Consider the following 27892-nt stretch of genomic DNA (forward strand, 5'->3'; position numbering starts at 1 on the left):
AGTCTCCTTACCCTCAAGAAAGTTTTGAATGCCTTTGAATTGCATATGTGAGAAAGACACCTCTAAAGTACTTTTGAGCAGCGAGTTCTATAATCTTGATCCAACAAAGAATGAAAATACATTTGCAAGTTGGGGTGTGACTTGGTGGGAAATTGGCTAGTGACAGACCTTCCATCACTTTGCCCCTCTCAGCCTTAAGGTTGGTGTAGGTCATTTCTACAGGAGGTGCAACTTGCCACTTGTGGATGCATTTCTCAACCCACTGGTCATGAGAAACTAAACTCCATCACTGAAGAGGCTCATCCTTAAATCTGAGAGTCATGTGGCATGGAAACCTGTTCTGCAGCCCACCAAGTCCATGTCTACAATCAAATACCTATATTGCAATCTTATTCCCACTTGATTTCGTTCTGGATTCTACCACTGACGTATAACCTTCGAACATGGACTTCTTTGGTACATGGGGGGGGGGGGGAGAGAACCAGAACATCCTAAGGAAATCCACACTCTCAAAGGGAGAATATGCAAAGTCTGTACTGACAGCACCAGAAATTGAGATTGAACCTGGGTCACTGCAGCTATGAGACAGCAGCTCTGCTGCACTCTAAGAAGTCTACGCAAGGAGCCCCGAGAAAGGATGACTTGTGTCCACTCATTTTCTCCCCCCATGAGTTCTGAAGCAGTTAAATTATGCCTATGTAGACATTGCAGACTCTTCTACATATGGGGCAAGTGGTGAGTAGCTTGTAAGGTGCTGCCCTCCCAATGCATGGCCTCAAGCTTCTCAAAATGATCCCGCACACTCGTGCTCCATTTTGAGCTGTCGTGGGCCAGGTTCCTACGAGTCAGTGAAGATACTGCATTTATTGAAGGGGGCTCCTAAGCATTCTTAAATCATTTTCTGTTCACCTGCTCACCTCCTCACACGGCAAAGCTTGGAACAGAGTAACCTTTCATGGAGTCTGGTGTCTGACTTCAAATGATGTGGCTGCCCAACATAACCAAACAGAAGTGACTAGGAACTCAATGCTGGGTCCTCATATAGCGTCCTGCAAGCTGTAGAGCACGAGTAATGCAGCAGAAACACTGCTGCCTTTAAATGTCACATGGGCAAATTGGATTGAGTGGAGGCAGAGTTTGAACAACTGCTTCAAAATTGCCCAATCCAGAAATCCATTAATAAATCAAGCCCACAAAACCTGCACATGGATCTTTCAAACATATGGATTCAAAATGCCACTAATTCATAAGTATGGACAGCATCGTGACCAAGCATGTGTCAATAATTAACCAAGAAACCGATCCATAAATAGCTTCCGCTAGTTTGGCAAAATATTCTTCTAGATTGATTCATTCATCATTTGTTGAGGGTGGAAATGACAAGAGGGAGCAAAACGAAACATTATTCAGGGGAGGCCTGAAAAATTTCCCAGAGGGGCAAAATTTATTTTAAAATTCAGACATCCCAAAGTATTGTCAATCTAAAGACAGTTTTAGTCCTAGCACTATAAACAAGAACAACAACCATTCTGCATTGAAGGTCCCAGAAACAGTCACATTTTTGTTCGCAATGGTCAAGAGGAAGTTGGAGAAGACAACCAAGGCTACGTAACAACTTGGAAAAGAATTTGCATCTCAATTCATTTGATAATTCTACACTAAAATGCTAATTTATGTTTTAACCTAAATCAGAGTTCAAAGCCACAACCTGAATCAAACTTCCATGCTCCATTGAACCAAATGACTAAACTCTGCATTTCCAGATCTAACTGGAATAGAATACCAAATTTTTTTTTAAAATCACAATGGAGTTGATACAATGTAATTTAACTTCTCAAAACCAGCTTGCTTTATAACTCTGCACTGGATTGAACCGTGTCCTTTCTTCAGGCTCTGGCTTCCCTAACTTACCAATTCTGTACTTTGCAAACTCTCAGTTCCTGCCCTCAGATGTACTTGCTCCAAAACATCTCTTTTTGGAAAAAGAGTTTTTATGTGCAGAGCAGAAAAGCACAGCAAATGAAGCAACAACTGAACATTTGGCACAAAATAGATTAAAAAAATATTGTGCCACTGTCTACTGCAATGAGCATAGAGATGCTGTGGCATCTTCTGTTGGTAATTGAGTGTGGCAACAAAGGCACCGGCCAGGTGGAAACAGACAACTGATTTTCGGAGCTAGAGACAGAAGACACTCCTACAACTCAGACTAGTAACCTGCATAAAATGTAATCTTAGGATGAAAGATGTAAGTTCGAGAAGATAGGGGATGCTCAATCAAAAAAACTACAGAAAAGCAGTAAACAATTTCAAACTGAACACATACAATACTTTTTTTTTACACAAAATAATCTGCAGTTTTACTGTTAATGTCTTCTTCAACTCTGACAATCCAAATTAACGTTCCTAACAAATGAAGGGATCGTTTTATAGTTTCCTGCTTGTTGACCAAGGCATGTTCTACTTTGGACACGGCATACATGTTGGTAGTGCTTATCTCCACAAATTAGTATTTGCTAAGCCAAAGAAGTGTCACTACAATTCTTAAAAGTACTCATTTCTTCATATTATTCCCACAAACACAAATGATGACAGGACCGTTGTAATCAACCTAATACTAAATGCCACAATGATCACTCAACTATTACCCAAATCAAAATGTGTTATGCTGGGTTCTGTGGGTTAAGTTTGGACTGTCTCCTCTTTCAATAAGTTGCACAACAGTTACATCCTATTCCAGTCAAAAAAGATTTGTTGTTGTCATTTCTGCAATATTGGTTTATTGTTGCATGTACTGAGATACAGTAAAAAGCTTTTGTTTGCATTCTATCCGGACAGATCATTCCATACACAAGTGCATCGAAGTAGTAAAAAGAACAACAGAATGCTGAATATAGTGATGCAGTTACAGAGAAAGTGCAGTGCAGGTAGACAAAGTGCAAGAGCCACGATGAGGCAGATTGGGAGATTAAGAGTTCATCTTTACTTTATGAGAGGTCCATTCATGAGTGATAACGTCAGGATAGCAGCTGTCCTCGGGTCTGGTGGTACATGCTCTCAAGCTTTTCTAGTTTTTGTGTGGCGGGAGAGGGGAGAAGAGAAAATGACGGGGTGGGAGTGGTCCTTGATTATGTTGGCTGCTTTCCCAAGGCAGCAGGAAGTGCAGATGGAGTCAATGAAGGGCATGCTGGTTTACGTGATGGATGAGGCCGTGTTCATAACTCTAATTTCTTACAGTCTTGGGCAGAGCAGTTGCCATACCAAATATATGAAAATAGCAGATCAGAGGAAAAAATTCTACACACAGGCAACCCTACGTTACAGCCGTTCAGGTTACAGAAATTCTCCCTTACGGAATTCACAGATCACTACCTAACAATAAGATAGCAATAAAATTCACACACAGAATTTGTGAAAAAGAGTCAATGCTTTTTCAGCTCTCATTCCTTGATGCATGCATTGACAATGCAGCTTCACTGTGAAAAATGGTGACACAGCCCATTTTCTAAGAATGCAACCCCCTGTAACTTGGGGTCGCCTGTATTGTGGTTTGCGGTAATGAGCTGTCAGACTGGAGGAGATGGCAAAATAGATATTGAAGGAGATGCACGATGCCAAACAGGTTTTACAACAAAAGAAAGTTTAAATGTTGAGAGGGTTGGGAGCCAGTATTGTTCAGCTTAGGGTCAAAAACCAATTTCAGGGTCCAGAACTTTTAGAATAACTGATGGCAAAAGGAATGAGTTGTGGAAGTGAATATTATTGCTTTGTTCCCTCCCTACTTTCCTCTCTCCCACCCTCCCTCCAAAAATATTTAACTGGAAGGTGTGCTAGTTCTCACTGAGCATACTCATTTGATCCATTAAATGTGTAACATTAGCTTGATTACAACAGTGATGGTCCTGTCATGGTTAGTGCTGGTGCAAGTAGTATGAAGTAATCACCAGTTTGAATGTGATAGATCTTTAGCTTAGCAACTACTAATCTGTGGAAATGAGCACTGCCAATATAGATAGGCCCTGCCTAGTGTCCAAACTAACACATAGTGATGCCTTGGTTAACAAGCAAAGGCCACAACTTAAAGATAAAGTCATACATCATGGAAACAGGCCCATTGGCCCAACTGGTCCATGCTGACCAAAATGCCCACCCAAGCTAGTTCCATTTGCCCCATATCCCTCTAAGTCTTGCCTATCCATGGACCTGCCTCAACCATTTCCATACACTGACCATCCTCTGTGTAAAAATAAAAGTTGCCCCTCAGGTTCCTATTAAATCTCTCCCCTCACCTTAAACCTATGCCCTCTAGTTTTTGATTCCCAACCCAGGGGAAAAGACTGAATATCTAATCCTACTTTTTTTTTAAAGTCGTAGCTGAGCTCCATTTATGTCCTCAGCTAATATCCACTGATGGCCTCAAAAGAGAGCCATCTTGCATTTCCCTTCTTTAATCCCACAACTCAATGAACAAATACAGCAATTAGTTGACAGTTCATTACAGATAAAATCTGGGACCTTTATCTCAGTTACCTGGGGAAAAGTTTTAATCTGCACAGGTGTAACTAAGCTCAGCAGTACTAATTTCATGGTGTTATGACGTCATTCTCACAGAGCTGAATCTTGAAATACTGGAAGTCTCAGCTGTGGGCTCTTGTCTCTTAACAAATTTCTATAGTAATAAAATAACTGAACTTTCAGCAATGTGTTTAGTGTAGACATCGTGGGCTGAGGAGCTTGTTCCTGTGCTGTGCTGTTCTGCGTTAACTATGCAAATTATGGATGCACAGTTAATACCAAACAATCTTTATTCCCACTATCTTGCATCAGATTTCTGAAGTTAAATGAACTCCTCGGAAACAACAAAACCATAAACACGGGTCTCTCTGTTTTGATTGGCAGTCAGTACTATTACTGTCTGCAGTGATGGATGACAGCAGCACATAATCGAGCCAAAGCTGCCGATGAAACAAAGATAGATAGGCCAGCAAATTCTGGGGAACTCAAGATACCAAATGGATACGAACCAATTGAGTGGGCAAGGAGTTGCCAGGTAGAGTATAATGTGGGAAAATGAGAGGTTTTCTTCATTGAAAGGAAGAATAAAAAAAACCTCTTTTAAATAATGAGAAGTTATTGTAGTACAAAGGAATCTGGGGATGCAAGCACAAGTTTGGCATCGATGTATAACGAATAATTAAGGAAGTTATTGTACTGTTGGCCTTCATTCTAAGAGGTATGGAGTATAAAACTATGGAAATTTTGATGCAACTTGGCAGGACACTGATAAGATAGCAACTAAAACACTACAAACATTTAAGGATGTTCTTGCATTGAGGCCAGAGCAGAAAAGGTTCACCATGTTGACTCCTGTGATGAAGTTGATCTATGGAGAAAGGTTGAGCTTATTTTCATTGAAGTTCAGAAGAATAAGAGATCTTATAAAAACATTCAAGATTCTGAGGGGAAATTGGCACCACAGTATGCTTCCTATTGTGGGATTATCAGTGGGACAGTTTCAGAGGAAGGGGATGTCCATTTAGGTCAGAGAAGCTGAGAAATTTCTTGGAATTTACAATCCCTGATGCCTGTGGAAGCAGAGTCATGAATATATTCAAGACAAAGACTGACGTATCTGAAATACAAGGGCAATGTGCATGGGGATGGAGTGGGAAAGTGTATTGCGGGCAAAATTAGATCAACCATGGTCTAACTGAATGGCGGAGCAGGCTTATGCGTCCAATCAGCCCAACTCATGCCATCCTTGTCCTTGCGTGCAACTTGTCACATTGTTAGGATGACATACTTGGAAAACTTTTCAACCATCTCTCTCATGCCCAAACTCCAGTTTAGCATAAGAGCGCAATTTTAAACTCAGACATTTAAAAAGTTAGAAATAGCTTCACTACATTATACAATACACAAAGGAGGGAAAATGAACACAGATGAAGTGCCCAGCAATTCTACTGACAAAGAATCAAGCTCCCTTTGGAACAACTTGACCAATCTGTGCAACTGAATAGATTAAAAGCAACCAACAGAACTACATCAATATTAAACAAGAGTGCAGCCAAAGCATTCGTTGAGAATCTACACAAAACTCATTGCAGCATCTGCAGCTGAAGTGGGCAAAGTGCAATCGTAGTGCCTTACACACACTGGTAGGTCTTCATCATATACTGATGTCCTGTAAACTTTGCTAACCACGCCCCCAAGCACCAACACCCCATTTTGATGGCATTCATCACCAGACTATCTGGAGGCATCTTCACACACCAAGAATTCATCGTTATCAGTCTCGAACTCCAAATCTGCTTAATATTCTCCTGCTCTGTGCAAAACATTCAAACAAAAATAATAACCCCAAAGGGCAACTCCAACTAATGATCACAACAGTTGGTGGAAAATGTTCTAATTTTCCACAAATAATATTGCGAATTGCCTGCTCAAATTCCCATGAACTAAACTTGACATAAAAAGGATGGGGAAAAAAAATAAACTGTGTTTGTGGTTCAGCTAATCATTTCAGCCAAAACAATGATGAATTGTAGTTCCCTGGTGCCAATCTAGGAAAAATGGTTTCACAAGTAATTTCTTTCCCAATGAGGGAAAAATATTCCAAACAATGTAAAACAAGGATGCAAGGCCACGAGTTTAACAGCTGTTAGAAGATTAATAGGAACAAAATTAAGGGTCCAACAAGAATTGACTCATTATCATTGAAGCTTTTGCCTTGCACAGTTTACCCAAAAGCACCGATACGACACTAAAACACCATTTTGACAACATTACTCAACCACATTGGTTGTTAGTCAGCATAATAAAACAAATTTAACAGAGACCTTAACAGCTGACATTAAAGTTCAACACGTTTGGTGACAGTATTTCACTTTTAAATGTACTTAAAATAAATCAGAAAATGAACAGAAAATAATTGAATTTGAATAATCCTCCTCCCAAACTATCAAAGTTGAAGAAATACTGTTGCTCTGAAAATGTACAAAGAATATCTGAAAATTGGGGAGGCCTGAACCAACATCGTAAGTTTCCACGCAACTGAAATATATTAACCAAACTACAAACAACACCCCAAATCCACTTTTTAAAGACTTTTTTTTAAAAATAAAGCTGCTGCACGCTTAAATGTCAACTTCCTGGCTCAAGTCAGCCACAAGCAGCACCTAAACGTAAATACAGGACTTACACAGAAAACACAAGATTCGGCTTCACAGAAATTGGCAATTATTGAAGGCAGACGACTCAACATTTGACTTGCAGTTTACCTTCAAACCCCAAGCTGAAGGTACATTATGGAGCCCTACATCGACTTCGCTGGATGTTTACTGAACAGGACGGGATGGAAGCACCATCGGCTGCAGAATACCGGAGGATAACTCTCATGGGCAGCCGAGGGGAAAGAGAGGTCTGCTGGCAGAGCAGTCACCCACACCCGGGGGTAGAGCACACAAAGGAACCCACAAGAACACTTCACAGATGACCGCAGGCGCCCTGGGACTCGGTCAGCACATGGTGCAAGGGCAGGGCACGGCACCACCCGAGCGCCCGGCGGCCCGGGACTCGGCGCCCGTCACGTGTCCGCCCCGCCGCATGATGTAACCGGCTGCAACAATGAGGCCGGCGGCCGGCCCGGCCCGACCCGCCAACTGCGCCACGGCGACGGGATGCGGGGTGGGTGGGGGCGGGACAGGACGGGACGGCAAGAGCGGGTCCGCGTCGGACTCGGCGCCCGCCCGCCCGCACAAAGCGGCCGCCACGTGAGGCCCGAACCCCCCTCGGCCGTCAGCCCCCGGCCGGGCCGGGCCCCCGCGTCGGAGCCCGCAACGCGCGCCCACTCACCGCACGTGATGTGGCCCGGGCCTGGCCTGAGCCTCGGCCTCGGCCTTGGCAGAAGCCGCCACCGCTTCGCACACCTGCCGGCCCGCCGCCGCACGGAGAATGGCGGAGCGCGCCGCTCGTCCTCGGCGCTGCCGGAACCTTTTGTACTGAAGCCGAGGGCTAAGCGCCGCGCCGAGCCGAGCCACGCTACCTCCGGCGGGCCGGGCGGAGAAGGCGGCTGCAGGCCTCGAACTTCCGCCCGACGGCGCCTTTCATTTACAGCAGCGCAGTAAGATGGCGGCCGGGCCCGGCGCTGCTCGCTGACAGGGTGCAGCCTTGCCCCCGATAACAATGCAGGAGAGCCGCGGCGCCGCGCCGCGCCGCACCGCCCCGCCCGCCCGCTGCGGGGCAGCAGAGCGCACGCCGCACCCGCCCGGCTGGCGCCGCCCCACCTCCGCTCCTCACTCACTGCGCAACCGCACACGCACACCCTGCCTGCCCGACTACATCTCCCGGCCGCCCCCGCGGCCCGCCACGCCCCCAGCCCGCGGAGCGCGGCGCCCATTGGCCGAGGCGCTGCATGGCGCCATTCTGGGCAGAGGGGCTGGCCGGGAGACACTGCGGCCCGCCTGACGCACTCCCCGCCGCTCACCCCGGCAGCACCGCACGCAGCCCACGTTTCACCGCAAAACTTCGCCTGAGCTCCGTCTGCAAGGGGAAATCTGTGCGAGAAAACACCTCCAAACAATCCTGATTAAATAATCCGATTTTATGAGGCAACAGTGGGGATTTCAACCAGTGATTAAGCGCCCACAGGATTAAGCTGCTGCGAAGAAAATTAATCAACATGAAGCGCTAATTGTCTCTCTCTCAAGACGCTTGTTTACATTGACCCATTGCATCCAGATCGGCAGAAGAATCTCATAAGCCTATTGCCCTCTATTTTGCTGCCGCTCTGCGATTTATTCTTTCACATCAAAACTTCCCCTTTTTGCACCTTTTGCCACTTAGCTACATTAACGGGTAATTCACCGTAGCGAATTGACCTACCAGCACACCCAGGTATTTCCATCATAATATTTTCTCATTTCTAAATGCACATAATTAGTCAAAGAGACAATGCAGTTCGCTCCGGTTCCCTTTTCAAAGGAGGAAAATGCCTTTGAAATGCCTCCATACCAGTCTGACCCATATGTTACTCCAGATTCATCAACCTGGTTGACTTTTAAATGTCCTTGAAATGGCCAAGCAAGCCTGTTGTTGCTCTGTTGACACAGATAAAGAATATAAATCAGACCAATCGACCAATTTTACAAATTCAGATAATGGTAACATTGCTCCCAGCACAATCTGGCCAAGTCTTTCACACAAGCATCAGGGGACCACAGTTGCAAGTGTTGCGTGAGTAGCTGTGTGACAGCTTCTCATTGTCATAATAACCAAAACATATCTTACAATGTGTCATCAGATTCACACAGGCAGGTCAGAACCACTAAAAAGGTACAGTGCAGGGACAGTATGCTCGAGAGTCTTCAACACTGACTCCAGATCCCATGAAACCTCGTGGCACCATGTCAAACAATAACAAAGATACCCAATTACTACTTGCTGCCCGCCCTCAGTTGATAAATTAGTTCTCTTCCACGTTGAGCAATTCTTGGAAGAAACACTGAAAGTAGCAAGGGCATACTCTGGAAGGGGAACTTCAATGTCCATCACTAAGACTGGCACCTCCAAATCTGGGCAAGTCCTGAAAGACAAAGCTGCCAAGCAGTCTGTAATAGGCAGTGAGTGAACCAACCTGAGGGATAAACCAACTTAACCTCATCCTCACCCATCTACCTGACGATAAATCTGTCCATAATAGCACTGATAGGAACCATCATCCCGCAATCCTCAGAGGCTATCCCATCTTCACACCAAACCAATCCTCCATTGTGTTATGTGGCACACCACTTTGCAAAATAAGATAGACTCTGAACTGAGCTAGAAGCTCAGAAATGGGCATCCCCAAGTTTCTATGGACCACCAGCAGCAGCAGAAACGTACATCACCATAATTTGCAACTTCACAGCCGAGCATATCCCTCACTCTACCATTCCTATGCGAGGAACCAATCCTGTTCAATGACGTGTACCTGAAAGATGTGCCAACGCAGGATCACATTCTGCAAATTTGGAAAAAGAGCAAGCAATAGACAAAGCTAAGTGATCTCACAACCAACAGATCAGATTAAAGCTCTACAACATCTGCAAAATCCTGCCATATTTAGTCATAAATGGTGGTGAGCAATTAAACAGCTTGCACCCCCATCCTCAAAAATGGCATGCAAGTGCAAAAGGCAAGGCTGAAGCACATGCAACAACATTCAGCCAGAAATACCAAGTGGATGAAGCATCTCAGTGAAATCCCAAACCTCACCGAAACCAGCCTTCAGCCAATTTGATTTACTAGGCAATATCAAGAAATGGCTGAGAGCACTGGATACAGTTAAGGCTACAGAACCAGACAACACCGCAGGTGCAGAACTGAAGGCCTCTGCTTCAGAACCAGCCGTGCCTCCGCTTCAGAACCAGCCGTGCCTCCAGCTAAGCTGTTCCAGAGCAGTTACAGCACTGGGATCTACTTTACAACCTGCAACATTCCCTAATTTCACAAAGCAGGACAAATCCAATCTGCCTAATAATTCTACTCGCAATCAGCAGCAAAGTGGTGGAAGCCAACATCAATAGTGGCATCAAGCAGCACTTACTCACTCCCAGTTTGGGTTTCATCATGTTCCAGACCTTAAACACAGCCTTGGCCCAAACATTGACGAGAAACTCAGCCAGACCAGCCACATAACGACATTGCAACAACAGGTCAGAAGCTGGGTATCCTACACCTTTACTATTCCCCAAAGCTAGTTCCAAGCAATGGCCTGCTGGGGTGCAGCCCTGAGCTCCACCCTTCAGCACTGCTTGCACTGACCTGCCCAACAACAGCCCTCTCCACATCGACCCAAGGGCAATATAACATTGCAAGATCACCAATACAAGGTTATGTTTTAACCCAAGTTGCCAGCACAGCAGCTTGCAGTCTGAGTGGATATCTTCCATAAAGTGCAGGAGTACCCACTTGCGAGTGTTCAGACAGAAGGACCAAGAACACCATAACAAATCAGTGGGACGGCACTCGGTTGGGGGGGGGGGGGGGGGGGGGGGGGGGTACATGTGCACTCCAATCAATATTGACCCAACCAACTCAACTTTTCTTCAAACATTAACCACTTCACCCCAGCAATGAGCCTTCTCTGTCCAACCACATACTTAAATAATGAGACCAAGACTTTACACAATACTCCACTTACAGTCTCATCATAAAGTTGATTCAAACTTCCCCACATTTAGACTCCAATAGCCTTTGCAATAAAACAAGGGTTACTTCAACAAAGAAGCCTGTAATTAAAAAGCAAAAGAACACAGAAGCTCTAAACTGAAAAACGTTGGGAAAATAAAACAGAACATGCTGGAGTACTCAAAAGGTCAGGCAGCAATTTTCATCAGAATCCATAAATCTGTAACTAGTCAGTTAATTCCTTCCTCCATTTTCAAACAATGATACAACACGACTTGGCCCTCAATCCTATGGCATCATACTGTCACCAGTGGCGATTAAAACAATGTGCTCAGAGCCTCCGCACTTTCTTGCTTCTTTTAACAGCATGGGATATTTTTTGACATAGATGATGTTGAACTCTGTAACACCTCCACTGTGATGGTTTATCCTGTTCAACTCAATCTCCTTAATTAAAACATGAGCATCCTCACCCTCCTGTGAAGACATCAATGAAAGTGATGCCTGCACAAATAGGTTATCTGAAATGCCCAAATATTTTCTCAGTTAACCACTTGTTCTTTATGCAGTTTTAATACTTCTTTGGATTTTCATTGATTTTACTTGAACATATTTTTGCACGCCTCTCCTTGCTTTCCATATTTCTTTTAATTTCACTCCAACACTTTCTATTCTCTTCCAGGTTTGAGAGTGTGCTAGCTTCACTTTTGCTGAGTCACATTTCCACTGCGTGGTAGCCTTTGCAAGGATTTCTTATCTGAGTGCTTTGGGCATGAGAACAGACACTAAATTTAATTGCAAGAAAAAGGATGGGGGCATTGGAGCCAATCTTATCTTGATACTGACCTTTCACCCCCCCCCCCCCCCACCCAACTCACCATGCAGCAGAGAGGTCATCAGACAGGGTCAGCAAGTTTATCTTTTTCTGCACCTTCTCACCAGACCAAGGGTGCTGGATCCAAAGAACTGTCTTCTCCCCATTTCCGACAATGAAATTACAAAGCACAGTAAACTCCAATAATCCGCAACCGTCAGGTCTCTGGTGTCAGACTGGAGATTTTGTGGATTATTGGATGTTACTCCAAACCTTTCCTAACACACTTTTATTTCACTCTTTTTAATGAACAAAATATATACACACACACACACACACATTATGTAGTAGTATAATAAATTTTCTAATGAACCCGCTGAGTTTAAAGGGAGCAGGAAACATACAAGTACTCTGGACCCCAGCTCTAGGTGTTCCTGACTCTCCCCCCAACCCCTGCTCTGGCTGCACATCTGGCTCACAGCTGGAGCTGAGCCCTCAGACTGCTGGATTGGGCCATTCACACTCTGGATCCATGGCTCAAACTATGAACTAATGAGTGAACTAGATGCAAACCATCAGGACTTCTGAACAATGAGATGCCATATTATCAGAATTTTACAATATTTACAACACAGAGCAGTGGTGGTGAGCAGTCATAAAAGATATGCAGTGGTATTCCCTCCGGAGTCAGTACTACACTCGGCTCTCTCGACACAGCACTAGTTCAAAACTTGGAAATGTGGGAAATAGAGGTAGAGACAGTGATCAAATTTAATGCAGTGTAGCTAGGCCGGTGGAATAAGCAGACACCTGGCAGAGGAAATTTTAACACAGGGTAGAGCAAGTGATCAAGTTTGGTAGAAAGAATGGGGAAAAGTAATAAAAGAGTGGAATTTCTCAACTGGGTGCAGGGACAGATGTGGTTGTCAACAGGCAAAGCACAAAGTATTCTGGCTTTGTAAGTTTAAGTAGAGTGCAAAAACAGAAATCTTGATGAATTGCTATAAAACACTCAAAGAATTGCATTCAGTTTTGGTCAGCACAAAATGAGGAGGATGTAAAGGTCCTTGGAGTGTAGAAAAGATGGTCCTGGGAATAAGGGACTAGCCCGAGACCAGTTGTGTGATGGAGATCTCAAGAGGAAGCAGTGATGAATAATCCCTTCACAAATTTTGGATGAACACAGTCCCCCAGCCACAGTGCATTCTATACCCTCGTGACTCAGTGCTTGCTCAAAGTCCTGGTCAACATGGGGGAGCATTGATTCATCATCTGGGAGGACAGCAATTAGAAATTTGGAGGTTTCTTTGTCCATTTTTCACTTGCTGCCATCACACTTCAAGGACTCCAAGAGCTACTGCCTCCCATCATGACATATGCTGCAAACTCTGGTGGGTCTGTCCTGCTGGTGGGACCGGATTGATTTTAAGAATGTGATGAAGAAGTTACTACCATCCCCAAGCATGTGAAGGCCCAACACACAAGTACACATAAGTACTAAAGACAAGGCTGAAGCATTTGCAGCCATGCCCAGCCAGAAATGTCATATACTGTAGATAATCTAGCTTTGTTTAATCAGCTCATTACTATAAACAGCAGGCTAACATGCTGGATAACCCTTTACTGCAGAACCAAACTACAGGCTTGCGAGAAGAGAGCTGGGAATGGGAGTGAATGGATTGTTTTTAGAGACCCAGGAAGGAATCTATGGGCCAAATGGCTGTCTTCCACATTCCATCAATTCCAGATCCAGTCAAAAATATCTCGATGTCCAAAGAAACCCTTTCACAATTTCAAAGACCTCTATCGGATCATCCCTCAAGTCTCCTATTTCCAGGTGAAAAATGTGCCAGGCTATTCATACAATAGACAATAGGAGCAGAAGTAGACTATTCGGCCCTTCGAGTCTGCACCGCCATTTTGAGATCATGGCTGATCCTCAACAATCAATATCCTGTTCCTGCCTTGTCCCCATATCCCTTGATTCCCCTATCTATAAGAAACCTATCTAGCTCCTTCTTGAAAGTGCCCAGAGAATTGGCCTCCACTGCCCTCTGAGGCAGTGCATTCCACAAATTCACAACCCTCTGGGAGAAGAAGTTTTTCCTCACCTCTGTCCTAAATGGCCTAGCCCTTATTCTTAAATCATGCCCCCTGGTCCTGGACTTCCCCAACATCTGGAACATATTCCCTGTCTCTATCTTGTCCAATCCCTTAATAATCCTGTATGTTTCAATCAGATCCCCTCTCAAACTTCTCAATTCCAGCGTGTACAATCCCAGTCTCTCCAACCTCTCAGCATAAGACAGTCCCGACATCCCCGGAATTAACCTCGTAAACCTACGCTGCATGCCCTCTATAGCCAGGGTATCCTTCCTTAACCCTGGAGACCAAAACTGTACACAATACTCCAGGAGTGGTCTCGCCAGGGCCCTGTACAAATGCGAAAGAATCTCTTTGCTTTTGTACTCAATTCCCCTTGTAATACAGACCAACATTCCATTAGCCTTCATCACTGCCTGCTGCACTTGCTCATTCACTTTCAGTGACTGATGGACAAGGACTCCTAGATCCCTTTGTATTTCCCCCTTACCTAACTCCACACCATTCAGATAATAATCCGCCTTCCTGTTCCTGCTCCCAAAGTGGATAACCTCACACTTATCCACATTAAACTTCATCTGCCAAGTATCTGCCCACTTACCCAACCTATCCAAATCACCTTGAATTCTCCTAACTTCCTCTACACATGTCGCACTGCCACCCAACTGTGTATCATCAGCAAACTTGCTAATGTTATTCACGATGCCTTCATCTAAATCATCAACATAGATCGTAAACAGCTGCGGTCCCAGCACCGAGCCCTGTGGCACCCCACTAGTCACGGCCTGCCATTCTGAGAAACATCCATTCACCCCTACCCTTTGTTTCCTATCCATGTTAATACCCCCCCCCCCCCCCCCCCCCCCCCCCCCCCCCCCCCCCCCCCCAGCCCCTAATTCATAGCCAATTTTCCCCACCAATCTCCTGTGCGGCACTTTATCAAATGCCTTCTGAAAGTCGAGGTATACAACATCCACTGAATCTCCCTCGTCTATTTCCTGGTTACATCCTCAAAAAACTCCAGTAGATTAGTCAAGCATGATTTGCCCTTGGTATATCCATGTTGACTCGACCCAATCCTATCATTGCTATCCAAATATGCCGCTATTTCATCCTTAATAATGGACTCTAGCATCTTCCCCACCACAGATGTTAGGCTAACTGGACGATAGTTCCCCGTTTTCTCCCTCCCTCCTTTCTTAAAAAGTGGGATAACATTAGCCATTCTCCAATCCTCAGGAACCGACCCCGAATCTAAGGAACATCGGAAAATGATCACCAATGCATCCACAATTTCTAGAGCCACCTCCTTTAGTACCCTGGGATGCAGACCATCCGGACCTGGGGATTTGTCAGTCTTCAGCCCCATTAGTCTACCCATCACCATTTCTTTCCTAATGTCAATCCACTTCAGTTCCTCTGTCACCCTCTGCCTTTTGTCCATCCTTACCTCTGGGAGATTTCTTACATCTTCCCCGGTAAAGACAGATCCAAAGTACTTATTAAATTTGACTGCCATCTCCCTGTTTCCCGTAATAATTTCACCCGATTCGATCTTCAAGGGCCCAACATTGTTCCTAACTAACTTCTTTCCCTTCACATACCTAAAAAAAGCTTTTGCTATCCTCCTTAATATTCCTGGGTAGCTTGCCTTCGTACCTCATTTTTTCTTCCCGAATTACCTTTTTAGTTATATTCTGCTGCACCTTAAAAATTTCCCAATCTTCTATCTTCCCACTCAGCTTGGCTCTGCCATACTTCTTCCTTTTTAACACAACGTTCTGAATGGGTATGGCCTTCTGGATCAGTGCATTTATTTTGCATCTTCTTCAGTGATTTCTTTAGAGAAATGGGAAGCAACTCATTGAGACAAAATTCTGAGAGCAATGGATGCTAACTATGTGGCTGTTTGCTTGAAATGAGAATCTAGACAGGAGGACATGGGCATATCCATTGAGGATAAGAAGTTTCTTCATGCAGACGTTTATAAATCTTTGGCATTGCCTTGATCTGAAGGCCATGGACAATCAGTCATCAAGATATATTTCAAATGAGCCTGATGATTTCCATTTTCAAAGATGATATGCCATTTCATACTTCCTCTTTTAGTATGTTTAATGCATCCAATATTTCACACTCATACTTCTCTTTTGTGAAGATTGCTGAAGAGTATTCACTGAAAACCTTACACACATCCTCCACCTCCACACATGCTTACCTTTTTAATCACAAATAGGTCCTACTGTTTTCTTGAATTACTCTTGCTTTGCGAGCTTGAAACACAGAACAGTACAGCACAGAAACAGGTCCTTCAACCATAATACCAATTTAAACATCCCATCTGCCTGCAAGTTGTCTTTATCCCTTCATTTCCTGTCTGTTCACATGCTTGTCTAAATGTCACTATCATATCTGCTTCCACCACCTCTTGGCAGTGCATTAAACATTCCCCCTCTCACCTTCAACTATGCCCTCTAATATTTGACATTTCCAGTCTGGGAAATAGACACTGTCTATGCCTCATAATTTTATCTATTTCTATCAGGTCACCCCTCAGCCCCCGACACTCCAGAGAAAACAATCCAAGTTTATCCAACCTTTATAGCTAATACTCTCTATTCCAGGCAGCATCCTTGTGAATCTTTCTGCACCCTCTCCAAAGCCTTCACATCCTTCCTGTAATGCAACCACCAGAACTGGACACAATACCCCAAATATCATATAGTCATACAGCATGGAAGCAGGCCCTTCGGCCCAACTGATCCATGCTGACCAAGATTCCCTTCTAAGCTAGTCCCATTTGCCTGCATTTGACCCATATCCCTCTAAACCTTTCCTATCCATGTACCTGTCCAAGTATGTTTTAAATGTTGTTAATATACCTGCCCCAACCACTTCCTCTAGCAGCTCATTCCGTCTACTGATCAGTCTCTGGGTAAAAAAGTTGCTCCTCAGGTTCCTATTAAACATGTGTAGACCAGTCTCAGTGAAGACAGTAAGTTCCTGCTCAGGATGGAGATCAGTGGATCGGAGGGGTTGACACAGTCATTGTGGTCACCAATGCCCAGACCAGCTTTGTATTCCCATTAGCTAAATGTTAATCCCCAGCTGCTGAGGTGCATTTGAACTCAGGTCCCAGCCCATCAGGCAGCAACTAAACCACATTTGTAACCCAACAACAGCCCAGAACATTGCTGATTTCCCACCCCTCACCAACCTACATAAAGGGGTGTTGGGCAGTAAATGTTGGCCTTGCCCAGTGATGCCCAAAGATAAAAATGGACATAGATAAAACAAGTATTGGCCCCGATCCCCAACATCACCACGAGCCCAGTCTCACTTTCAGTGGGTTGGTTGGTTGGTTGATTGGGAGGTTGTTGAAATAGTTGGTTGATTGGTTGGTTTGTTGGTTCATTTTTTGGTGGGTGGGTGGGTTGGTTGGTTGATGGGTTTGTTGGTGGGTTGGTTCTTTGGTGGATTGATTTGCTGATTATTCGGTGAGGGGAGATGGTGTCCCATTTGGCCCATTGTTGGACAGGTAGGGAGGTCAGGAAGGGGGCACTTCCAGGGACATCCTTCCTCAGTTGTTACTGCTCCTGGACCTGGAATGGGAACTATTCAACTAGTGTCAGTGACACACCAACTCAATCCCATCTCCCAGGTATTCCTTCTCCCTCAGATGGGGAGCCCCCACAGGGAGCCATCACCTTGAGTTGACCTGTACTTTCTTCTAATGGACATACTGAGGAGGGATTGGTTGTTGCCAATACTTATCTCTCAGCCAGGCTGATGAAAGCAGGTGATTTGGTTGTAACCACGAAGCTGTTTGTGGGATCTTGCTGTGCGCACATTTCCCACGACACAAGAGTGATCACACTGCAGAATCGGCTGCTACTTGACCCACTGAGTTCCTCCAGCAGTTTGTTTTTGTTGCACAGATGGATAAGGTGGTCAAGAAGGCTTGTGGCACGCTTGCCTTTATTAGTCGAAGCATTGACTTCAAGAGTCAGGAAGTTATGTTGCAGCTTTATAAAACTCTGGTTAGGCTGCATCTGGAGTACTGCATTCAGTTCTGGTTGCCCCATTATAGAAAGGATGTGGAGGCTTTGGAGAGGGTGCAGAAGCAGTTTACCAGGCTGCTGCCTGCATTAGAGGGTATGTGCTGTAAGGAGAGGTTGGACAAACTTGCATTTGAGAGAGGAGGGAAAGTTGAAAGGGGTGTGCGGGGCAAGTTTTTATTATTATTATTTTTTTTAAAGAGGATGGTGGGTATCTGGAATGCGCTGCCAGGGGTGGTGGAGGAGGCAGATACGATGGAGGCATTTAAGAGGCTCTCAGATAGGCACACGAATGTGCAGAGAATGGAGAGAGGTGGGCCACGTGCAGGCTGAAGGGATTAATTAGGCATGATTAGCTTAATTAGTTTGGCACAAGATCACGGGTCAAAGGGCCTGTTCTTGTACTGTATTCTATGTTGTCAATCTCTCCCTGCTCACCTTAAATAGGGCAATTAAATGTGGCCTTATCAAAGTTTTATACAGCTGCAACATGACTCGCCAACTTTCATACTCAATGCCACGACCAATGAAGGCAAGTATGCCATACACCTTCACCACACTATGCACGTGTTGCCACTTGCAGGGAGCTATGGACTTGCACCCTAAGATCTCTCTGCACATCAATGCTCCAAAGGGTCCTACCATTTGCTGCAACCTTCCTCACTGTCCACAACTCCACCAATTGTAGTGTCATTTGCTAAGTTACTAATCAGCCCACCTACAACTTCATCCAAGTCATTTCTACATATCACAAGTAACAGAGGTCCCAGCACTGATTCCTGCAGAACACCTCTGGTCACAGACCTCCAGTTAAAATGACATAGCTAAAGAGTAACAAAGAACTATGTCAAGACCCTAGAAATCTCCTTTCTTGCCTCTCTCAATAACCTGGGACAGATCTCATCTGGCCCTTGAGACTTATTTACCTCAATATTCTTCAGGAGACCCAATAACACCTCCTCCTCGATATCAACATATCCCTCCCCAATCTCACCATCTTCCATGTCCTTCTCCTTGATGAATACCAATACAAAGTACTCATTTACTATCTCGTCCACTTCCTCTGGCTCCAGGCATAAATTCCCTCCTTGTCCTTCAGTGGTCCTACCCTCTCCCCAGCTACTCTCTTGCTTTTAGCATATGTATAAAATGCCTTGGGATTCTCCTTAATCCTACTCACTAAGGACATTCATAGCCCCTTTTAGCACTTCTAATTCCCTGTTGAAGTGCTTCTTTTGTATTCCTCATTTAGACTAAACTTTAGAGTCCAAGGTTTCCGAATCTTCCTCACAGGGACATGTTGGTCCTGAATTCTGACCAGCTGGCTTCCAAACTACTCCAAAATCAGATGTGGACTTGCCCAAGAACAGCTGCTCCCAATCTACTTTCCCCAGCTCCTGCCCAATTGTTGTAGATAGCCTTCCCCCAATTTAGCATTCCACCCTACCCAAGGTCCAGTCTTATCCTCATCGATGTATCTTATGTTACAATCACTGTTCCCAAAATGTTCTCCCACTGAAACTCTGACCACTTGACCAGACTCATTCCCAATACAATGTCCAGTATGGCCCCTTTCCTGATTGAACTATCTACAAAGAGTTGCCAGAAACTCTCCTGGATACACCTAACAAATTCTGGCACTAAAGTCAATATTAGGGAAATTAAAGTCACCCACTGTGACAACCCTGTTGCTTTCACATTTTTCTATAATCCGCCTACCTATCTGTTCCTCTCTCTCATGCTGGGTAATGTGAGGTCTATAGTGTAACCTCATAATAGTGATATCACGTTTGTTATTCCTGAGCTCTACCCATATGATCTCACTGGATGAACCCTTCAGGATGCCATCTCTAGGTGCAGTTGTGACATTCTCCCTGATCGTATGTGCATTTCTTTGATTTTACATGCCTGTATTTTTACATGCCTGTATTTTTACATTTTCCCTTCCTAATGCCTTTCCTGATTTCATTCAAACTTTCTAAAATATTGCAGGCTTTCTGCAGTATAACACTCTATATCACAAAAGATTTTCTTTTTACCCCTATTGTACTCACAACACACCTTACTGTCCTGGGGCCAAGATTTGGAAGACTCCAGTTTTTCTGGAGAATCTCCATTGTTTTGAACTACTTGAAAGAAAAAGTTTCCCGTACACTTCCACACAATCACTTCTCGGTTCAGTAAAGTTGACCCAATCCCAATTATAGGACCTTAACTCCTATTTCACATTTGTCATTTTCCACAATTACACCAAATGAATTGGGATCACTGCCACAAAACTACTCTGCCACTGACAGTCCGAGCACTTGCTCAACTTCATCCCACACAACTAAATGCAGAACTGCTGAAATGGAAGCAAAGACCAAGCACAATTTTGTTTATAAAGATGAGAGAAGGAAGACAATGGAAGGAGTTCCAGCATTCAGAAATAAAATAATTAATTCATTCTGTTCAGGAGAACCTGGAGCAACATTCCACTGGGATCCATGAAGTCCCATTTACTGCAGTGTGATGATGAGTGAGTCACTTTACCCAGGGTACAAGTTGGCAGTTGATCAGGAGGAACAGCAGTTTTGACTATGACGTACTAAGTCATGGTTTTCCAGAGAGAAAAAAGTGGAAAGTTCACGTTATGAACTGAGCTACAACTTTTTCCCAACCAGTTCAAATTTGTGTTCTACGCAGCAGTTTGCGCTTGTGGCATAATTTTTCCAGGCAAAGGTACCTCGATAACATGCATCTTTAACACAGCATCACAGCTCAAGATATTATCAAACTCGATTTGAAATTAATCCAGAAAAACAGACATTACAACTGACAAGGAAAGGCTTGGTCAACAACTCACTTCGTATTTTTAAGAGGAGAGAAAAACAGAGGTCTTGGCAATGAATTATTAAGGATCTAAACAGCAAAACGAACGGCCACAGGAACTGGGGAAAACACAAGATGCCGAACTGAAGGAACTGAGTAAAGGGCTAAGTTATCAGAATCAAAGGATATGGTTTTGGTGCAGAAAAGTAGCATCTCAATAGCAGAGCAGGCACAAGAAGCCCAATGTCCCACTTCTGCTTAGGGTCTTATCTTGCCTGAGTGAAATTGTCTTATCTGGTCAAGGCATATGTTGCTTAAAATTGAATTAAGAATTAATTTTCCAAAATAAATGCTGTAACCCTCACACACTGTACAGAAATATTTGGGTTTCAACTCACACTGATTCCAAATGGTATCCAATTGCTTACACTTCTGTTCACCGTCAATACAATACGAATGTGTAAGCAAACACATTCACAAAACAGGAGTCAGCTCAAAGTCCAAGATAATGACTCTGAATGTCAAAGATAACTGAATTTTACAAATAGGTTTTACACATTGTCCCTTATCAGCACACCCAGCTGTTGATTTGGAGTAATGTCACATCAATGGACAGTGAAATGACACTCAGACTGCATCCCCAGAGCTAAATCAACGGAAAGCCCAAGTAGCCTTAAGTTAGCAGCGAAATGTCAAAACACAACAATCGAAGATGGCCCGTTTCCATGCAAGAATGCCTGGTGAAATTGGGCCTATTCAAGTTTCCCAGCAAACATCAAATAATTCATCGAGAACAAACCCTCCATTGAATGTGGAGTGCAGCAACACCCACAATCCCAACAAAGCTGTACGTGGAAATGGGTAGAAAAACCACAAGAGAATCATAGATAAAAGCCAAGCCCAATATTTTTCTTGTCCAAGAGGACAGTGGTAAATTTACTGGACTAATAATGCAGAGGCCCTAGTTCAAATTCTACCATGGAAGCTGTGGAATTTAAATTCAGTTAATGATCAGGAAATTGAAGAACTACAAGCAGTCTTAGTAATGATGACCACCAGATTGCTGTCAAAACACATCTAGTTCACTGAAACAGTCCACCCTTACTCAGTGGCAGCAGAAAGACAACCCAATCAGTGATGTGACCCAAACAGAGGAATTGGAGCTCAGTGGAATGCTGGCACCTCACACTAAGTGACGAGTAAGGATGGCCAGGGCAGTGGCAAACAGCAGGCGCCAGCCATATGGATTCCATCCTGTCGACATCCAGAACCACATAAGTGGCTGCCTATCATATTTCACAAAATCAGAAACCAAAGACTGGTCCAAATACTGACACCGATCACTGCAAGCACCCAGGGTCCATCAAGTGGCAAGAACCTGAACTGCACGCTAAAATATCACACACACAAGGTCGGGTATGAATATAAAGCACTTAATGATATCATGACAGTTTATCACAAAGCACACTCTCCTGCCACACTGCACACACTCCTGCCACACTACTTCACTATGACAACCTCCCAATGTCATGTCAAACTACAGGATCTGATGTAATGGCAGTGAGATCGTACTCAAATACCCTTAAGGCCAGCACTGGTTTGCTTTGGATCAATACATTGAGGACCCAGCTAGATTGGTAGGGATTGTATAAAATTCCCCAAACACTAGTGATGATGTAGGGTGTGGCATTAAACTAGAAATTTTTGAGATGCATGAAATAAGGGTACAACTGTAATTACAGTTACCTATAATTACCCTGGAAGCAGTTTCAGACAAAAGCCCTGGTTTGCACAACGGCGTATGAGAACTGTGGCTGCTGCAGAACGTCTATACATTTGGTGCAGTACCGAGTTCTGTATTTTCTTCGCCCAGCTCGGTTTTGCACTAACCCTGCACTAATTTTGTATTCTGTATATACCGGTTTTTGCACTATTTGTACTTGCACAATTTTTCTGTCTGCGTTTATTGTATGTCCTGTTCTATGTATGTCCTCTGTTGTGAGAGTCTTGGGGAAACAACATTTCTTTCCTCCATGTGTTTTTACAGCATATGAATGACAGTAAAGAATAACTTGAACTTGACTTACTGGATGAACCAAATGAGCTTTGGTAGAGAAGGAGCTCCTCGTGCATTTGTGATGGTCTTTGAACTAATTCTTTGAGGATCCAACTAGAGAAAAGGCAGTCCTATTCTGGTTTTTGTGCAATAAGGATGATAAGATATCTTTATTAGTCACATGTAAATCAAAACACATATCTTTTTGCATAGAATGTTCTGGGGGCAGCCCACAAGTGTCGCCACGCTTCCAGTGCCAACACAGCATGCCCACAACTTCCTAACCTGCACGTCTTTGGAACGTGGGAGGAAACCTGAGCTCCCGGAGGAAACCCATGCAGAGATGGGGAGAACTTCTGACAGACAGCAGCCAGAATTGAACCCGGGTCACTGGCGCTGTAATAGCATTATGCTAACCACAACACAATCTTGTTGTGCATGGTCACTGGGGAAAAGCAACCATAACGTGATAGAATTCTTCATTTAAAATGGAGAGTGGGAGAGCAGATTCTGAGTCTGGGGTCCTGAATCTAAATAAAGAAAATGATGAAGGTGTGAGCTGCAAGTTGGCTCTGACAGTTTGGGGAATATAATGGGTTGATAAGTTATCAGCAAAAGCTAACATTTAAAGGGTGCATGGATGAGTTACATCTGTTTATTTGTGTCTGGTGTAAAAATGAAACAACAAATGGAAAATCAAAAATAACCTGCAGTGCTGGGAACCTGAAAGAAAAACAGCAAATGCTGGAAATGCTCAGCAGGTGAGGCAGCATTTGTAGAAAGAGAAACAGAGTTAACATTTCAGATCTAAGAGCCTTTGTTTGAACTGGGAAAGAGAAAAACAAGTTACTTTTCTGTCTCAGGGAAGATGAGAGGAGTGGATGGACCAAAGGGAATCTCTATGAAGGGATGAGAACAAATGGGTTGGAAGCAGATTTTGTTTCTTTCTCTGTGCAGTTTTTCCACTCTAAATCCGGTCACAAAAACAGGAAGGCAGATTATTGTCTGAACGTCAATAGATTGGGAATGGGAGAAATCGCAACAGGATTTGGGTATCCTTGTGCACTAGTGGCCAAAAGTGATAGGGTGACATCAAATATATTAAACTGGCATATAATGCTTCTTTTGTCCTGCTAATAGCAGGGCTAAATGGTACATACCCAGGCAGGCCACGTTACACTATTGAAGACAAAATACTTGCAGTTCCACTTCTTTAATTCCCTGCACTCCTGCAAATTACTGCCTCTCACACATACTCCAACTCCCCTTTGATTTTTTTTTTGCAATTAACCTGCACTAAGGGGCAACTTACAGCAGCCAATCAATCAACCAATGTACCCAGAGGAAACTTACAAGGGAGAATGCATAACTTCCACACATACAGACAGCAATGGGGAGAGCCTAGGTCCCTGGAGCTGAGAGGCAACAACACTATCCACTGCCCCACTGTGTCACCCCTCTCCATGCACACCATGAATTCCTCCAAATCACATTTGCAACCTACCACAGTCCCAAAACACTTATCAATGCTACAAATGCTATCCTATGTGGCTGAAAAAGATAAATTTGTCCTTCAATACATCTGACCATTGCATTATCCATGACCATCATCCAGATGGGCGAGACCACACTATTTTCTACCCAATTGTAGCCAGAAGATCATCTGCAATGGCTTCCCTTCCAGCTAAAGTTAACCCATGTTGCCCAACGAACTATTCTTGGTCCTTGCTCATTTTCCCTTTCTGCTGCTCCTCTGTGATGTGATCTGAAACTGTGGTGTTGGTTTCCACATGTATTTAGTTCTACCTCACAACCATCTCTCTCCTGTCTCTAAATTGCTATATTCACTATCTAAATTCCATTATTGGGAAGGATATACTTCCTCCAACTAAATGTTGAGAAGATAGACACTACAACTCCTCACTTCAAAGTCACTAGTTCTATTCCTTGCAATTAAATGAAACTGAAGCAATCTCGTTATCACATCTGTCCACCTCACCTCATTTGCTGGAAACCTCACTTTTTCCGTAACAACCTAGATTTCACTCTGAAATTGAGGTCAACTGAAATTTTGTTGCCTATGGCCATGAAAGGTGGCCAATCAACCAATTGAGAATGTACCTATTCTTCTCAAAAATAATCCATCTCAAGCAGGCACGGTAGTGTAGCGGTTAGCGTAACGCGATGACAGTGCCAGCGACCCGGGTTCAATTCCGGCCACTGTCTGTCAGGAGTTTGTACGTTCTCCCCGTGTCTGCGTGGATTTCCTCCGGGTGCTCTGGTTTCCTCCCACATTCCAAAGATGTACAGGTTAGGAAGCTGTGGACACATTACGTTGACACCGGAAGTGTGACCACACTTGCGGGCTGCCCCCAGAACACTCTATGCAAAAGATGCATTTCACTGTGTGTTTCGATGTACATGTGACTAATAAAGATATCTCATCTTATCTAATCTCCCACCTCCTCACCACAGCCCTCAAATTCTTTCCTTTCAGAGAATTATTCAACTCCCTTTTGAACATCATGATTTTACCGGCCTCCATTATTACCCCAGCAGTTCATTCCAGACCATAACCACTCACTGCTTCAGCATCTTTTTCCTCATGCCACTCTTGATTCTTTTGTCAGTCGTCATCCTCTATGTCCTCTGGTTCTTGACCGTTCTGCCACTGGGTATAGCTTCTGTCTGCCATCCAGACCCTTGAGGATTTTAAAGAATTTTATCAGATCTCTTTGGACTTTCACATCAATTTGGGACTATTAACAAATGAGCTCCCTCTGCCCACATTCCTCTTACCGCCACTGCTTGTCCAAGACGATCCATTGCTGCTGCACCCCAGCTTGGACACAAGATTATCCAGTGCACACAATCACAACGAAGGCTTGCCTCTTACAGGTTTATTTCCAGTTTCTGTGAGAAAGGAAAGCATCAAAAAGATCGAGTCATTCTTAAACCTGACGCACACGAGTCACAACCATAACCACATGCCCCTGCGACTCTTCTGCCAAATCATCCTCATCAGGCTTCAAATCAAAATGTGAAACACAGTTCAGCTCTGTTCTGTTCTCAGATTGTTAGCAGGCTGAGGAGGGATGGACCTATGCCCCCAAATAAGGCTGTCCATTCCAGTACTGTTTGACTCTTCTCCCAAGGACTTGTGGAACACAAGATGGTTCCCTGGCTTTGAAACAGGCCAGAAAATGGTGGTCAGACTCAGTTGTTTGGTTACTCTGGCAACAAGACATTTCATCAGTCCTTCAGGGCATTGCTGATGTAGGTTAAATGTGACATGACTCGAGAACTGTCCTCCAAACATGCTGTAGCCAACTACACAAAACTACCACTGCCTGAGAAGTATCATTGGAGCATTGGCAGAGCAAGATATGGCTTATACAACGGGGAAAAGCCCTTGCAGAAGCACATCACCACCACCTTGTTCCATCACCCCTTCCTCCTCTACCTCATCGTACGCCCCCAAATCCTCCAGCTCCACCCTCACCATCATCCATATTTCCCATTAACCCCCCCCTTATCCCCAACTCACCCCTGCACACTGCACCCACTCCACTGACTACCACTCCAACCCCTCCCTAACTCTCCCCTACATCCCTCCACCCACCAATGAGGAGAGTTGGGATGACGTTAGTGGGTAGAGGGGTACATAACCTTCCTCTCATCCCAACTCCCTTCATTAGTCGGAACCACACTCCTTCCCCCAACAAACATACCCCTGCCACTTGCCACCACCCCTTACTCTCTCTGCTCCCTCTCGAAGCTCCTCCACTGCTCTCCTTTCCAATTACCCTCCTCCCCACACCTCCCAACACCATTCCCTTCCCTCCCTCTGTATTCCCAAACATCATTCACCTCATATCCCAAATGACTCCTAAGGCATCTCAAATCACACACCATCCCCTTCCCTCCCCAACTACCCCACTCCCCCTTCCCTATTTGTTCCACTATACCTCCTCCCACCACCCTCCTCCACCCCCTCATCCCTCCACCCGTCATCCCCCTACCTCTCAATCCCTCCCCATCGCTCCACTACTCCCCCTCATACCCCATCCCTCCACCCCTCCCCTCATACCTCCATCCCTCATTCCCCCACCTCTCATTCCCCTCCTCCCACCCCTCCATGCCTCATTTCCCTCCCATTACCCCCCACCCCTCATCCCCATCACCCTCCTCTCCCCAACCCTCATCCCTCCACCTTCACCTCTTCCTTCCCCATATTAACCCGGTCCTTCAAACCCCCTGCCCCACCTTCCCCCCCTCCCACCCCTACAGACCTGTGTGTGTCTGCGGGACCGGGCCACAAGCCCGGGAGCGGGCGGAGCGGACAGGCCGCCCTCCCGGCAGCCCAGCTCGCATGACGGGCGCCCAGGCCGGGCCCTGGAGCCGTGACAGGCCGGGCTGCTCCCCGCCAGCGCTCGCAACCACCGGCCCTGGGCCCTGCGGCAGGAGCCTGCCAGGCCAGCGCCTGGCCAAGGTTTGCTCGGCCTGGGCGCGGGGTGACGGAGCGGCGAGAACCCGGGCCCCGGAGCCGCTCCATTCAGCCCGGCCCGGCCCGGCCCGACCCCCGGCCCCGCGCCGCCGGAAACATCGCCCCCACACGCTGATTGGCCGCAACGGCAGCCCGCATTGGCTCAGCCAACGTCAATCAGGCAGAGGCACCGCCTGTCAGACAAAGTGAGTGATGGGCTGGGGGGGGGGGGAGGGATGAGGGGTGATTAGGGGGGGGGTTGAGGAGGGGGATGAGGGAGATTAGGTGGGATGAGGGGAGGTGAGAGGGTATAGAAGTGGGGGGACACGAGGGGGAGGAGATCAGGGGGAGGGGGCGGGGTGGATGAGGGGAAGGGGAGGTGGATGGGGGAGGGG

The 27892-nt window shown here is 45.1% G+C and overlaps 1 protein-coding gene across 4 annotated transcripts in view; it reads right to left on the reverse strand.

Moving 5' to 3' along the window:
- LOC127582868 (KAT8 regulatory NSL complex subunit 1-like) overlaps window positions 1–27593 on the reverse strand; it is a 148827-nt gene extending 121234 nt beyond the window's left edge. For 2 of the 4 annotated variants that reach the window (XM_052038479.1, XM_052038476.1), the window contains exons 1-3: window positions 27304–27593; window positions 25811–25924; window positions 25596–25713 (exon numbers count right to left, since the gene is read on the reverse strand). The gene's annotated coding sequence lies outside the window, so the exon portion shown is untranslated. Of the gene's footprint in view, window positions 1–7854; window positions 8154–25595; window positions 25714–25810; window positions 25925–27303 lie in introns of those variants that run through there. The other 2 variants (XM_052038477.1, XM_052038478.1) reach the window with 2 other exon arrangements.
- Window positions 27594–27892: the final 299 nt, after the last annotated feature.

This window comes from Pristis pectinata, chromosome 25 (assembly GCF_009764475.1).
Source record: "Pristis pectinata isolate sPriPec2 chromosome 25, sPriPec2.1.pri, whole genome shotgun sequence".
Taxonomy (NCBI): Eukaryota; Metazoa; Chordata; class Chondrichthyes; order Rhinopristiformes; family Pristidae; genus Pristis; species Pristis pectinata.